General features: G+C 40.9%; 1 long non-coding RNA gene across 16 annotated transcripts in view; it reads left to right on the top strand.

Moving 5' to 3' along the window:
• Positions 1 to 13,942, top strand: part of LOC118522037 (uncharacterized) — a 302,008-nt gene that overhangs the window by 62,168 nt on the left and 225,898 nt on the right. For 14 of the 16 annotated variants that reach the window (XR_013447343.1, XR_013447341.1, XR_013447344.1 and 11 more), the window contains 2 exons: positions 12,241 to 12,385; positions 13,591 to 13,797. This is a non-coding gene — a long non-coding RNA (uncharacterized LOC118522037). The other 2 variants (XR_013447336.1, XR_013447348.1) reach the window with 2 other exon arrangements.

Raw genomic sequence — 13,942 nt, 5'->3', positions numbered from 1 at the left:
TGGGAATTCAATACATTGGGGACCACAGTTCAGGAGAGGCCACAGTGCTGACCACCTTCTTACCATATCTGTTTTTTTTTTCTTTTCTTTTTTTGCCATAATCTCTCTTCCTTTGTTTCCTGTGGGATCACATTTCCTATTTATAATAGAAATGAGTGGGAAATCGGATTCATTCCATAAGAAAAAAAGTGATGCCCAGCTTGGTTAGATATTTGAAGTCTTTTATAACATACAAATTCTTGCTATTTGATTCACAAACACATGCAATCATAAATAACAGACAGTAGGCACGTGCCACAGGGGCTAGAGGGATTTGAGCGTTTTTGTAGAGTTTTGGGAGAACTTGTAAAACTGTTTAAAATCAAATCTATCTTCTCCTTTCTTGTCTTAAATTTCAATTTTGCTTTTATTCCTGTTGTTTGATCTGTGGTTTGTTGTGTAGGGAAGAAAAATATTTTTTCCTTCTACCTTTCTAGGTTTTCAGCTGGGGCCCCTGTAACAGCAGAGAGAAGAATAAGGGAAAAACATGCACATTCATTTAATAGTTTAATGTAAGTTTTATGTGACATGGGAGCCTTCATAAGGAAATGAAGACCTGCAGAAAGAGTTGGCCCTGAGTGTTTTTATATGAGGTTTGATAACGAATTGAAAGCTATGGGGAAATGTGATAGGACAGAGGGGTGTGAGCTAAAGGTAGCACCCTGAGGGAAACTTAGCAAGGCCCTTTTGTTCGGATTGCTCCTATTTGGAGACAAGCCTGCTCCTATTTGGAGACAAGGCTGCTCCTTTCCTCTGGGGACAGGGAGGGCCCCCTCTCAACTCAGGGTCTTATAACCTGCTGCAGGGAGAAGGGGGAGGTCAGAGAGTCCTTCCTACACTTGCTGTTTCTCAGACTCCTTTAGCTTAAGATATTCAATATACAGAGGGGCCATATTTTGGGGTAGTATGCCTTGAATCCCATCACTTGGTATATTAAAATCTCTAGATATCATCAGTATTTCATTCCTTCTTTATAAAGGAACTGAAATGGGAATTTACCAATTTATCCCAATTTCTAGCTTTTGTCTGTTTTTCCTAGCCTAAGTTGTAATCGGGACTGGGATAATTGTAATTTTCTTCTTAGCTTCTAGGGTGATTTCACAAGAAGCTTTAAGAACATCAATATATATTAATGGCAGTTGAGCCCCCAATTTTGAGATCTGTTTAAGTGTTTTTGATTCTTTAAGTTCAAATCATGAAAGTACTGAACTAATGAATAAGTAACTGTTCTTGAAAAAAAACCCCTACATAATAGCAAATATTAACAAAGGATCGGTCATGGCACATATTGAAATTCAGGTAATTATGTTCTTTGTTTTGAAAAAAAAAAAAGTTCAAAATGCCACGTAGATGCTCAGTCCAGGAAGGAAAAGGCTTTACAATCTACTTTGTTCATGAGATGCTGTAACAATAAACAGAACTGCTATTCTGGAAGCATCTGTTAAACCAATTACATGGCAAATTTTCAAGTTCTACAATGAGTAGGGTAGGTTTGTAATTGGTGAAAACTTTGATAACCAAGAGAAGACAGGATCTAGAGAAGAGAGCAGGTGATAAACAGAGGATGTGTGAGCAGGATTCTGATGGTGTCTATGTTTTATTGCAACCTGGAAATTAGACACTTTTACATGCAATATTTTTTTTTTTCACATAACAGTTCCCAAATAAACAGTTAAAGTGGTTTTAGGTGATTAAAGCAATATAGAAGATTAGTTTTGTTATGTATAATCACCTTTGCTTCTCCTTTATTGATGGGAAGAGCTTTTCTCAGCGGGTTGTGTTATCTATTTTAGATGTTGCCTGATCTTGTTTTTTAAATGTAAATCAGCTTTTTAATCTTTTTTTATGTAAATTTGATAGCCCGTACCAGCAATTACTCTGCTTTGTTGCAGCTCCCTCTTTAGAACTGTCTCTGTTTTATGTTTAATTGTCCTAATTGTCCAAATTTGAATAAACCTGGAGAACAGCAATGGAGATCATTACTTGTTTTTAAATTTACAAAAAGGTTTAAGCACTCCTTTCTGAACTTCCCTTTAATTCTTTACACTGTTAATTATGATCTGGGAGATTGGAAAACCTTGTTATTGTCCCCAGAGCTGCTACTCCAAATTATAGGTTTGTTTATTCTTGTTTTACTACTTTATATCAGACTTCTCCTTCTTCTGAACATGATAAAAAGCTCATCAGAGAAAATTTACATTCACTTTTTAATCAGTGCAGGATTTTAGCAAAGGGGTATCTACATGAATTCAGTGCTTTTAGAGGTTGGAGCCCGTAACTAGAGTCCAGGAAAGGGAATTCATCCATTTCATTTATCCATCTGTCATCCATCCATCCGTCCATGCATCCTCCCACCCACTCAACTATCCACCCATCTAGCCATCAGTTTATGGAGGGCCTGAACTGGATGACACATCAATGCAATGAGATTATGTTTTGATTTAATAATTTTTTAGAAAATGAGTAGATTAGATTCTAGGTCAAAACTGACTGAATTTTAAAGTTGATTTATTGCATAAGATAATTGGAGAAAACAAAACGAAAGAAGAAAACCAAGGGGAGTCTTATCTCTGTTTATTGAGGTTCTTTGCAGCTTGGGGTCTTATGCTTTGGTTCAGATCAAAGCCTTGGTGAGGAGGCAGGGCACTTGGTTTAGCAGCTGAGCCTGAGACTCAGGTGTGTCTGATCCACTATGGCTGGCCCACCGATGTCCAGTATGCTTCTGTCCCATACACCGGTGTCCTGTACAACATCTCTAACCGGACTCTTCCTTTCCACCACCATTCTAAAGAGAAGCCACCTTCTCATGTTCCCTCAGCAGCCAGAGACACTGGGATAGAGCAAGGACGTATGTTAATTTCTGGTCAGTCTGACACGCCAGTTTCCAGTTGGTGGGCTCAGATGTCAGTGACAGAGTCTTCTTATCACATGGGCAGGCACATATAGCTACACGGAGAACTAACTTGACTGGTTTTTGTGGCCAGATCTCTTCCGGATTGCCTTAAGAGACAGCGTTGGCATGACTCGGACAAGTCTCTGACATCCTCTTAGGTTAATTTCCTGTCCTGGGAGGCCAGGGGTAGGAATAATTCTCCCGGGTGCAATCTAAGAAGAAAAGACAAGCATCGGTGTTTTAAAGGAGCTCCATTATCATACACAAGGTCAGATCAAATGAAAATGAAATGTTCTCTTGTAGCATCCCCGAGTTTCGGCAAGTGAATTCTAGTCATGCTTTGTATTCACAGACAGGAAATGTCTATTCAGAAGGAATGAATAATAGATAACTACTTTCTTTGCTTTACACCTAGTTATAATTCTACAACTAACGTAATATTAAATGAGTTCTCTTCCTCCCAGTGATGTTTCATACTCGAGTTACACGCTGTAACCTCAAAACTCAACAGCATGAAAAATCCAACAGCTGGGGATAATGTATCTTTAATTTTCCCACCAATTTACCACCCCCTGCCCTCTTGCTCAGATTATCTGCCCAGTTCTTAGGCAAATGCTATGTTCTAAGTCCCTCTATTCTCATAAAGATGATGGACCCCAGCCAGTCTTAGCTCCAGCTTTTCAGATCCAGTTTTTATTTGCTGGGTTTTAAAACCAAGGTTTATTTTCACCATGGCATGTCAAATACCTCATTCGCTGAATCGTACCTCAAATAAATTTAACAAAATTGTTTTTGAAATTGCATGTGGTGTTCATTTTTAGTGTTAGATAGCTCATGAATCCTAATTTATGTTTAGCAAAAAATAGTAATAAAAACTTAGGCGGGCATGTTCTGCATGGAGCACTGGGTGTTATATGCAAACAATGAATCATGGAACACTACATCAAAAACTAATGATGTAGTGTATGGTGATTAACATAACATAATAAAAAAAAAACTTAGGCGGGTGTATAAGAATTGTAGATGATGTTGTTATATACAGTGTATCAATAGTAAGAATAAAGAGAACCCGAATCAAAGAATGACATAACTTTGGGAAGAAATTATAGACGTAATTTCATTTGCTATTCGTTGAAAAAGTGAGGGGACAACATTTCTGAGAGATGAAGTGACTTGTTCAAGGTCACACAGCTGGTTAGCTCTAGAATTGGCCCTAAACCTCACAGTTTTTGGCTCCTGGTCCAGCACACTTTCCATCACAACATGCAGCCTCTTAGTTTGTTGGTTTTGGGTCAGAAATATAATTAACACAGGGCAGGAAGCCTAGATTATGAAAAAGTTGGAGGGGAATCTAATGAAAATCAAGGTTTATGAAAGTCCTAGGCAGTCGACCTCTTTTATGATATATTCATGGTGTCTGGCTGCATTTGGAGTTTGGCAAATGGCTCTTCTTTCCTCTTTCACCTGCTGGTTCTCTTCCTCAACTGGTGATTTAAGAGTCTACAGAGAGTGTACAAATTCTTGCCGAGTGATAAAAGTAATACAGTAATAAATAACAATAAACACACAAGTACAGAAAAAGTAAAAATAAATACTGAAGAGAGTCACATAGTAATACAAGAAGTGCTGCTGCAAGAATTCGGGTGGGAGGCGATGAAGCAGGTGGATGGGGCACACTCATCCTGTAGGTTGAGTTGTGATCAATAAGGAAAAGTAGTATTTGGCGTTGAAGGGGAGCAGAGTATGCCGCCCCGCAATGGACCACTTTAGCATGTGGATTACTTTGAGCTGAAGGCAGCCAAGAGTCAGCAGACTCAGGAAAAACTTTTACCCATCCCTTAACTGCCTTAAAGAATTTAGAGAGGGGGCCTGGCCCAGAAAGAGAGCTATGACCAGAAATAACTTTTTTTTTATCTGAAAGACTTGCTTGCATGGCAGGACAAACATCTGATTAGCAAACATCAGCTCTCGTTATCTCTCTGTGAATTGCCTCCCCCCTCACCCCACACACACACACTTGGAAGGCCCACGCTCCTATCCCATTGCCTAGCTCAGGATGGCATCTAAGCCTCAATTCTCTGACTACCATTGAGTCTCATATCTTTAGGGGTTCTCATATGTATGAAATTAAATTTATTTTTCTCCTGTTAATTTGTCTTATGTCAATTTAGTTATTGGACCGGCCAAAGAGAAGGGAAAACCTTTCTGCCATTATAGTGTCAAATGATAATATAAAACCATGGCTGCTTGAAAACCAAGATGATATGGACACAAAGGGGGCAGGGTTTAGGACTCTGATGCAGACCCATTGGCCACACAGATAGCATGAGATGTAACAGAGACCTGAGGGATTGTAAATTAACACCAAGTCCACATAGAATCCTATTTAAATATATATATTTAAATATATAAAAAAAATATATATATAAGTATATGTATATGCATATACACGTATAAGCATGTGTGTATGTATGTGGGTTTGGTTTCCATTCTGCTGTGTGGAATTCTTTAGTTATATTTGTAAAGCCATTGATAAAGAACATCTCCAGAAATTTGAGATGCCAAGTGAATCTCTTTAACAGTCAAGATACTAAGAGAGGCAGGCTAGGAAAGTAGCACCTCTTACAGAATGGCTCATTTCTCCCTGGTTGGGACATCCACTACCCCTCTCTTCATCCCTGCCTACTCATATTTTCCCCCCAAATATTTATTTATTTGAAAGAGAGAGAGAGAATGGGGGGAGGGGCAGAGGGAGAGGGAGAGAAAGAATCTCAAGCAGACTCTGCATTGAGCACGCAGCCCCACACGGTACTCGATCTCATGACCCTGAGATCATGACCTCAGCCAAAATCAAGAGTCAGATGCTTAACCAACTGAGCCACCCAGGCGCCCCCATCCCTACTCACTCTTGAAGAAGCTTCTATGCTTATGTCAGTCAGCATTTGTGTAGAAATTATCTTCCACTATCTTTCTTCAGTGGTGATTTGGTGAAGAGAGAGATGATGGGGCCCCTGTAAGGCTCTGGCAGCACGTCTCACGGGATCCCTCAGTGAGGCCCTGCAACAGAGTGAGAGTGCTGCAAGTTTTAAGTCCGCTTAGACATGACCATTCCTTTAGTTGTTGATGGATATTACCCATTCCAGTTGATATCAGAGTGTCATCATTTTATTTTAACTTGATATATATATTTCTAATTTACATTTACATATTATTTTATACTTATATTCATTTATTTGAATTTCTATTGACTTAATTATTTCCATTCTCTATCCTGAGAAGTTCCTTCATGATATCTAGTTACCTGAGAGGTGAATTGTAATCAGAATGCTGATTGGTGAGCCTAGAGTAAAAATTGCCTTGGGAAGATATTTCATGTAAACTCTGAAAAGTCAGATGAACTATCCCTACCTCACAACTGAATACACCACTCTGATGACTAGATAATGGAATCCCCAAATTCACTACCCTCTTACATCAAAAGTATGAGTTCCTTTGGAGTGGAGAAAGATGTCCAGGCCCTGCTCCCTGGAGCCTATGAATACGCTTCTTCGCATGGCAAGAGGGACTTCGCATCTGCAGTTAAGATTATAGATGTGGATAATCCAGGTGGATCCTTCGAAGCAGAGAACTCTGCTTGGAGTCAAAGACATGCAGTGGAATAGGAGGCCAGAGAAGGAATCCAAGGGAGAGACTCCAAGCGTGAGAAGGGCTTGAAGTGCTGTTACCTGCTCTGAGCACAGGCAGCCGCCTGCGAGGACTGAAGAGAGATCTTGAAGAGCTAAGGGCAGCCCCTGGGTGACAGCCAGCAAGCAAACAAGGACCTCAATCCTACAACCGCAAGAAATGAAATTCTGACAACTGAAAAAGCTTGGAAGTAGATTCTTCCCCAGAGCCCCCAGAAAGGAATGCAACTCTTGATTTGGTCTTATGAGACCTGGAACAGAGAAAAACCCTTGAGCCCCGCTCTGCCCAGACTTCTGACCCATGGAAGTTACAAAATCATAAATGAATGTTGTTTTAAGCCTGTAAATGTATGGCAATTTGTTACTGTAGCAATAGAAAATGAAAAGACCATGTTAGTATGTTCCAGTTCAATCTAAGAAAATAATCTGAGAAAAATAACACGGTTGTGTGTGGGAACACACAACCCAAAACAGAATTCAAAGGACAAGGACAGTGAAAGACCAGTGAAAGAAAATAATCTGAGAAAAATAACACGGTTGTGTGTGGGAACACACAACCCAAAACAGAATTCAAAGGACAAGGACAGTGAAAGACCAGGTAAGGTCATTCAAACACCGACTGTTATCTATAAGATAACGAAAAGTAAACATCTGGTTCTTTGCATAATTTTGATCAAAGGGATATAATATGTTTGGCACACATTTGGAGGAAAATCGGCTGCATTAGGATTTTCATCAGGGAAGAACTGGTGTCAAACTGGGGCCCAGGATGTGGAGCCACTCCCTATGTTATGGTGACAAGGAAATGGATGTACAAATTTAATTTGGGCAAGTAAGCCAGCGAGCCGTCATGGAGTGCCCAGCAGAGGGTAGAGGGCACCTCAATCGACATACTGGGTTGAAACTGGGATGAAGTCAAAAGAAAAAGGAAAGAGAGAAGGACTTTTTATGCTCATCCGTCACCTTCAGTTGGCATACTTCTGCTGGCCCTTCTCGTTGGCTCCAGGCTTGGACATTCGATCCGGGGCTGGCCCATCCGTGTATTTTTTCCTCTCTTGCCATAGAGATTGTTTCCAGATGTGACAAAAAGGTAGTCCAAAGAGCACCAGGCCCTTCTCTGGGACTATTGTGAGGGCAGTGCTCTCCACGGGTGTTGCTAACTGGGTGCAAGAATGCTCAGACTGCCCGCGGGAAGGGCATATCTGGGAATGACGTCAGCACAGACAAAGTAGAACTGAGAAGAGGGAGCAAGACAGACACCTGTCACCATCTAGATACAGTGAAGCCTCTGCATTTCACCCTAGACTTTTTCAGTTGCTTGGTTTAAAGTAATTTGAGGTGGATCTTTGTCCCTCAATGTAGAAAGAGTCTTCACAAAACTGTTCGCGTCAGTGCTGATGACTTGGAAATCTCGTTACTTCTTTCTTTCTTTCTTTCTTTCTTTCTTTTTTTTTTTTTTAAGATTTTATTTATTTATTTGACAGAGAGACAGTGAGAGAGGGAACACAAGCAGGGGGAGTGAGAGAGGGAGAAGCAGGCTTCCCGCCGAGCAGGGAGCCCGATGTGGGGCTCGATCCCAGGACCCCGGGACCATGACCTGAGCCGAAGGCAGACGCTTAACGACTGAGCCACCCAGGTGCCCCCTTTCTTTTTTTTTTTAAGCTTTTTAAGATTTATTTGACAGAGAGAGAGAGACAGCGAGAGTGGGAACACAAGCAGGGGGGAGTGGGAGAGGGAGAAGCAGGCTTCCCACTGAGCAGGGAGCCCGATGCGGGGCTCGATCCCAGGACCCTGGGATCATGACCTGAGCCGAAGGCAGATGCTTAACGACTGAGCCACCCAGGCGCCCCTCATTACTTCTTTAGTGACCCATTTCCAGTTGCCTTTAGAACATCTACACTGGAGACAATTTCTGACATGAGGACTTGAATGTGTTTAAAACTGAGCTCATCGTGACCTTTACTCCTCTTCCTACCATTCGTTAGGACCCTCCCCCCATGCACCTGACCTTGCCTCTTTTTCTATTAGGGTTGGGGACACCGTTTGAAGAATAAGCACTTCTTTACTCCCTCTTCTTTGTGTGTCTTCCTCTCCCACACTCCATGTGAATTTGGTACTCTTCCCCCCAGAGTTGGTGCGCCATGCTCTAGAAACTATAATTGGTCCAGGGATGGGCACATGACCCAGTCTGGTTTCTGTCACTTACAACCTAAATAGTACTGACAAATAAAGGTCCTGACATGTCCTGTGCCTCCCTCCATCCAGCCTGTTCATTCTCAGGTGTTTTAGTTTGGGAAGATATTTTCTATCTCCCTTTTTTTCTTTTCATTTGAATTCGCAACTCTTTCCCTAATTATGTAAGAAATAAATGTTCAGCAGAGATGTGGAAAATATAAATGGGTGTGTGACAGAAATACAATTCACTGCTTCTAAGAGTTTATGTGATTAGATCGGGCCCACCTGGATAATCCCTGTCCCTGACCTTAATGACCTCTGCGAAGCCCCTCTTGCCGTGTTAGGAAACATATTCACAGGTTCCAGGGAGGAGGGCTTGGACATCTTTGGGGGCCATTCTGCCTATCACATATAGCTTATCAATTTCATTCCATACCACTTTCTCCACTCCAAAGGAACTCATACTTTTGATGTAAAAGGGTACTGAATTTGGGATTTTCATTATCTGGTCATCAGAGTGGTGTATTTGGTTATGGAATAGGGATATTTCATCAGGCTTTTCTAGAGTTTGCATAAAACATCCTCCCAAAGCAATTTTTACTCTATGCTCACCAATCAGCATTCTGATTAAAATTCACCTCCCAGGTAGCTTGATATCAGGAAGGGACTTCCCAGGATAGGGAATGCAAATAATTGGGTCAGTAGAAATTAAAATATATGTTAAATATAAATGTAAAATAATAAATTAAATTATAAATATAAATCTATTATCTATAACTATAATTATATAGCATATAATTATAATCTATAATTAGGCCATTGGCACAATATGCTGACATTTTGGTTTATTTCCCTTAAGTTAGTTTGCTTATGTATTCACTTATTTATTCAATTTTATTTTGGTTTATTCTTATCTGATGCAATCAGACCTCGTGGTTGGTCAGCTCATTAAAATATTCAGTTAACTTGATGTAATGGAAAGTAAATTAGGTTTATAGTAGGAAGACCTCAGTTACTTTGAGCAAATCACTTAATTGTGATATGGTAGGAAGATGCTGGGATTTGGAGCCAGAGGATCCTGGGTTTATATCCAGCTCTGGCCCTTTCTGTGTAGCCTTGAGGCAAGTAAAAACTTAACTAAAGCAACTGAGTGTTAGATTATTTGTCTATAAAATGGGACTAAGGCTACTACTACCTGGCAGGGTTGCCACCCACATATAATGTGAATAGAGCAGGTATTACTATGCTCAGCACATAGTAGGTACTCAATAAATGGTAACAATAAGTGACAAACAAAAAAACCTCAGTTAAAGTAGAAATTACAAAAAAATGATAAATACATCATGCAGACATATGGCATATACGTTACAGTCTTCACCTGTCTTTTGATGTAGGGCTGAGACCTTTTCTTCGAGCATGAGTCTGCTGCGTGACATCTGCATGGTGTTTCTTGAATTAAGCACTTCCATAATAGGCTACAGTTTCCCGGTTTCATCTGTTTAAAGTAGAGTGAGAGTGTAGAGCCCCTTGCAAAGCAACCTGAGTCAAGAATTCTAGAGTTTTATGTATTTCCCCCTCTTTTTTCATGGTTGTGTTTTCCACATCTAACTAATACAATTTCCCCCAACAACCAGCCTTTACCGAGTCTTTCGAAGGATTCAAAAACTTTGTTTTTGTAAAAACAACTTTCTTCGCATACACACTTCATTGCTTTCCGTAATTGATTAAATCACATGATTACGATAGCAAATACAAATGGCATGAACAGGTTTGGGAAAGTAATTGTCTTTACATAAGGATTTAGGAGATCAATTTATAGTAGAATCACAGTGTTTTAGAGAAGCATCTACTAGCACAGGTTCATTCAGTCATTCATTCAGCATTTGGTTAGTGACCACTATAGACCAGGCCCTGGCTATTATATGTCGGGTACCTGGGAATATAGGAATGAACAAAACTGACAAAAACCTTTGCCCTTCTGGAGCTTCCATCTCGCGCTAGCATGCAGTGTGCTGGGACATCGGTGAGCACATTTTACAGAGGGAATAACACCATTGGTTAATGAAATGAGTTGGTCAGTTAAAAAAGCACGCCTACCGTATTTTCCCTTGTTCTAATCCTCCTGCTTAACTTGAGGTGATTTCAACCTCAACCTCTCTTTGTCCTTTATGCCTTACATCTTTTTGTTGTCAACTTCTCCTAAATTTTTCTCTGCAGTGTCTCTTGGCAAATTACAATAAAGAGTCACTTTGTGGGTATTTCTACCTCAAATATTTTCCTTTTCCAATGCATCTCGTGAGCAGATGCTAGAATCATAGTCTTTGGGAAGTATTTGCACTAGCATACCCTGAATGATAAGGCAGGTTTCACAGGCGTGTGACCTGTACGCTCACAAGGGCTCTGGGTTCAGAAGGGTTCCATACTTGGTTTAATGCTCCTCTGTCATGGTCTTGAAATTCTTCTTCTTCTTCTTTTTTTTTTTTTAAGATTTATTTATTCGAGAGAGAGAGAGGTGAGGGAAGAGGCAGAGGGAGATGGAGAGAGTACCCTCAGGCCGACCCCCTACCGAGTGTGGAGCCTGACACAGAGCTCAATTCCAGGACCCAGAGACCACGAGCTGAGCCGAAATCAGAGATGCTTACCAGACTGAGCCACCCAGGTGCCCCCACGGTCTTGAAATTCTTAATCATTTTGAACAAGGGGCCCCGAAGTTTTGTTTTGCACCAGGCCCTGAAAATTATGTGGCTGGTCTGCTTACAAAGTCAGTGGTAGATCGTTATTTTTTGACTCTATTAAACCTAAATTCTTCTGCCTCATCACTGATGAGAATGCCCACCCACTAAAGAGAATGCTAATCTCCTCTTCTAACCTCTCCTTGTTGGAATATTTGAGGTAAGCCAGACCTGCTGCCCCTTGTACAAATTTGACCCACTTCCTCAAATGTGTTGTAGTTTAAGCAGCTCTCTCTGGTGGGAATGGGCCTCATGTTTTCTCTACTCCAGCCTGACTCCCCAATCCTTCATAATCTGACTCAGAGCTCATTCCCCTCCAACGTGAGTTTGTTCCCTTTCGGTATTAATGGAATTAAGCTTTCTCATAAAATAATAATAATAGCTACTCCTCACTTGGTCTTTACTGCAGGCCTCCTTGGCATAGAACTAAGTTCTTTGCATTCATGATCTCATCTTTACATATAGTTCTGTATTTTCCCTCCAGTTATGGGTGTGCTTAGTCAGTATGGTCTGACTCTCTGGGTAGACTTTGCGTTTTCTGAGCCCATAGGTCATGCCTTCCTCATTCATTTGTACTCTCCCTGCACTATGCACATGGTGTTTGGTGTAATGCCAGGGCTCTGTGCCTGTTGCCAATTGACTGACAAAATATTAATAAAAGCTGAAAGTGTAAAGTATTGCACTTCTTTCATCCACTGATTTTTTTTTTTTTTTGCAGCTAGCTGCATCCTGGGATGACTTTGCTGGCCTGAGGACATTTAAAACTGGTCTGCACCATAACTTGAAGTAATTGTTCTTGTGATTGAAGCTAACAACTATATAATGCCTGCTAGGCATAATGCCAAGACATGATTTGATTTCAGGTTAAATTTGCAGCTAAGTTGATTTTGTGAAATGTGCCCACATGTGCTCAGGCAGTATGAATGCCCTCCCTATCTCCATTCACCCTCAAAAAAGTGCACTTGTCCACAGAGTTGGATATCCTTCACTTGTTGGAATATTTGACCCTGTGCATTGAAGGCTGAGGCTTCCAAGACTAATTAGAAAAAATTGTTGTTGATCAGCGTCTGCCAAATGTAAAATGCCATATTCAGATGCCTTTAGGATGTCCATAAAAACAGCCAAAAATGGGGCCATAGTATTCATCAAGTCAAGGGAGACTCATGCCTAATAACAGTGAGCTGTTTTATGCTGTTAAGAAATGAGCAGACCTGTCAGGAGAATGTTCAACATAAGCTAATGTCAAACTTGCTGGAATAACTTACTCACTGCAGGGTTCCCATCTGTGAAGTTGCTGGGGAGGTGGCTGCCTCCACGTGATTCTTCAGATTTGTCAGTTAAATTAGATACCCAAGGGCAAAACCAACTGACAGGGGCATTATGGACACTCCTGGAGGATTCAGAATCCATAATCCCATGAGTAGGTCCCATTCACAATTTTGTTCATGCTGATACTAGGGATCATATCAATTTTATAAGAAAGCAAGGGATAACAAAGAAAGCCAGCAGGTCAGCCCTCTCGAGACTGTTGATGGCAATATGCCTAATGCCTATTTTGTATGATTGGAGAGAAGGGAATGGCTTTACTTTGTTTTCCAGTAGGAAAGTCCCAGAATATTATCTTGAGAGAAGAGTTTGCAGGTTTTTAGGAATTGGATGTCTTGGCTGCACCAAGGCTGGCTGTTGTCAGGGAAGTTACATTTATGGGATGCTGATCAAAGTTTTACTAATGCTTCCCCATGACATATTGATCTGAGGGTAAAAATAGGATACAATAACAAAAAACAGAGCAAGTTTCTGTTTTGATCTCCCTTGGAAACTGTAAGGAAAGCAACCATTTCGTTGATTCTAGTTTCATTTACTTCTTTTTCATTACTCTTCCCCCTTGCCCCTACCATTTTCCACTAGAGGGCCTTTAGAAGATCATGAGTCTGGAGCAAGGATATCCTGAGTAGGAGAATGTAGAGCACGCTGCTCAAAACTGGCCAACCCACACCGTGTCCTCCCACCAATACTGATCTCAAGTCTTTGGGCCAGTTTGTTAGGTCTCATTTCTCTCTTCTTTTAGGCTAAGTTATTTTCCAGGAAGTTTCTTGAACCTTAATGAAGACAGGGTCCTGGAGAGTTTACCCACCAAGATATGTCTGGATTATTTGGTGAACACAGAGTCAACTGAGAAAGCTCTGCCCCTACCATAGCAGGAAAGCTGTTTCAATGACCTCAAGTTTTAAATGTCAGATGGTGAAAGTCAAAGCCTTTCAAAGACTGGAGCATGGTAAGTATTTCCTTTTGGTTCTTCAGAAACAGACCCTGAGGCAAGGAGTCGAGTGGAAGTGAAATTTTGGGGAGATGATCCCAGGAAACCCTTGCAGTGGAGTGAGGAAGTGAGACAGGGAAGGAAAGAGGTCAATAAAGGGTGT

Source organism: Halichoerus grypus, chromosome 4 (genome assembly GCF_964656455.1).
Source record: "Halichoerus grypus chromosome 4, mHalGry1.hap1.1, whole genome shotgun sequence".
NCBI classification, from domain to species: Eukaryota; Metazoa; Chordata; class Mammalia; order Carnivora; family Phocidae; genus Halichoerus; species Halichoerus grypus.
This window is presented reverse-complemented; position numbering and strand designations above follow the sequence as displayed.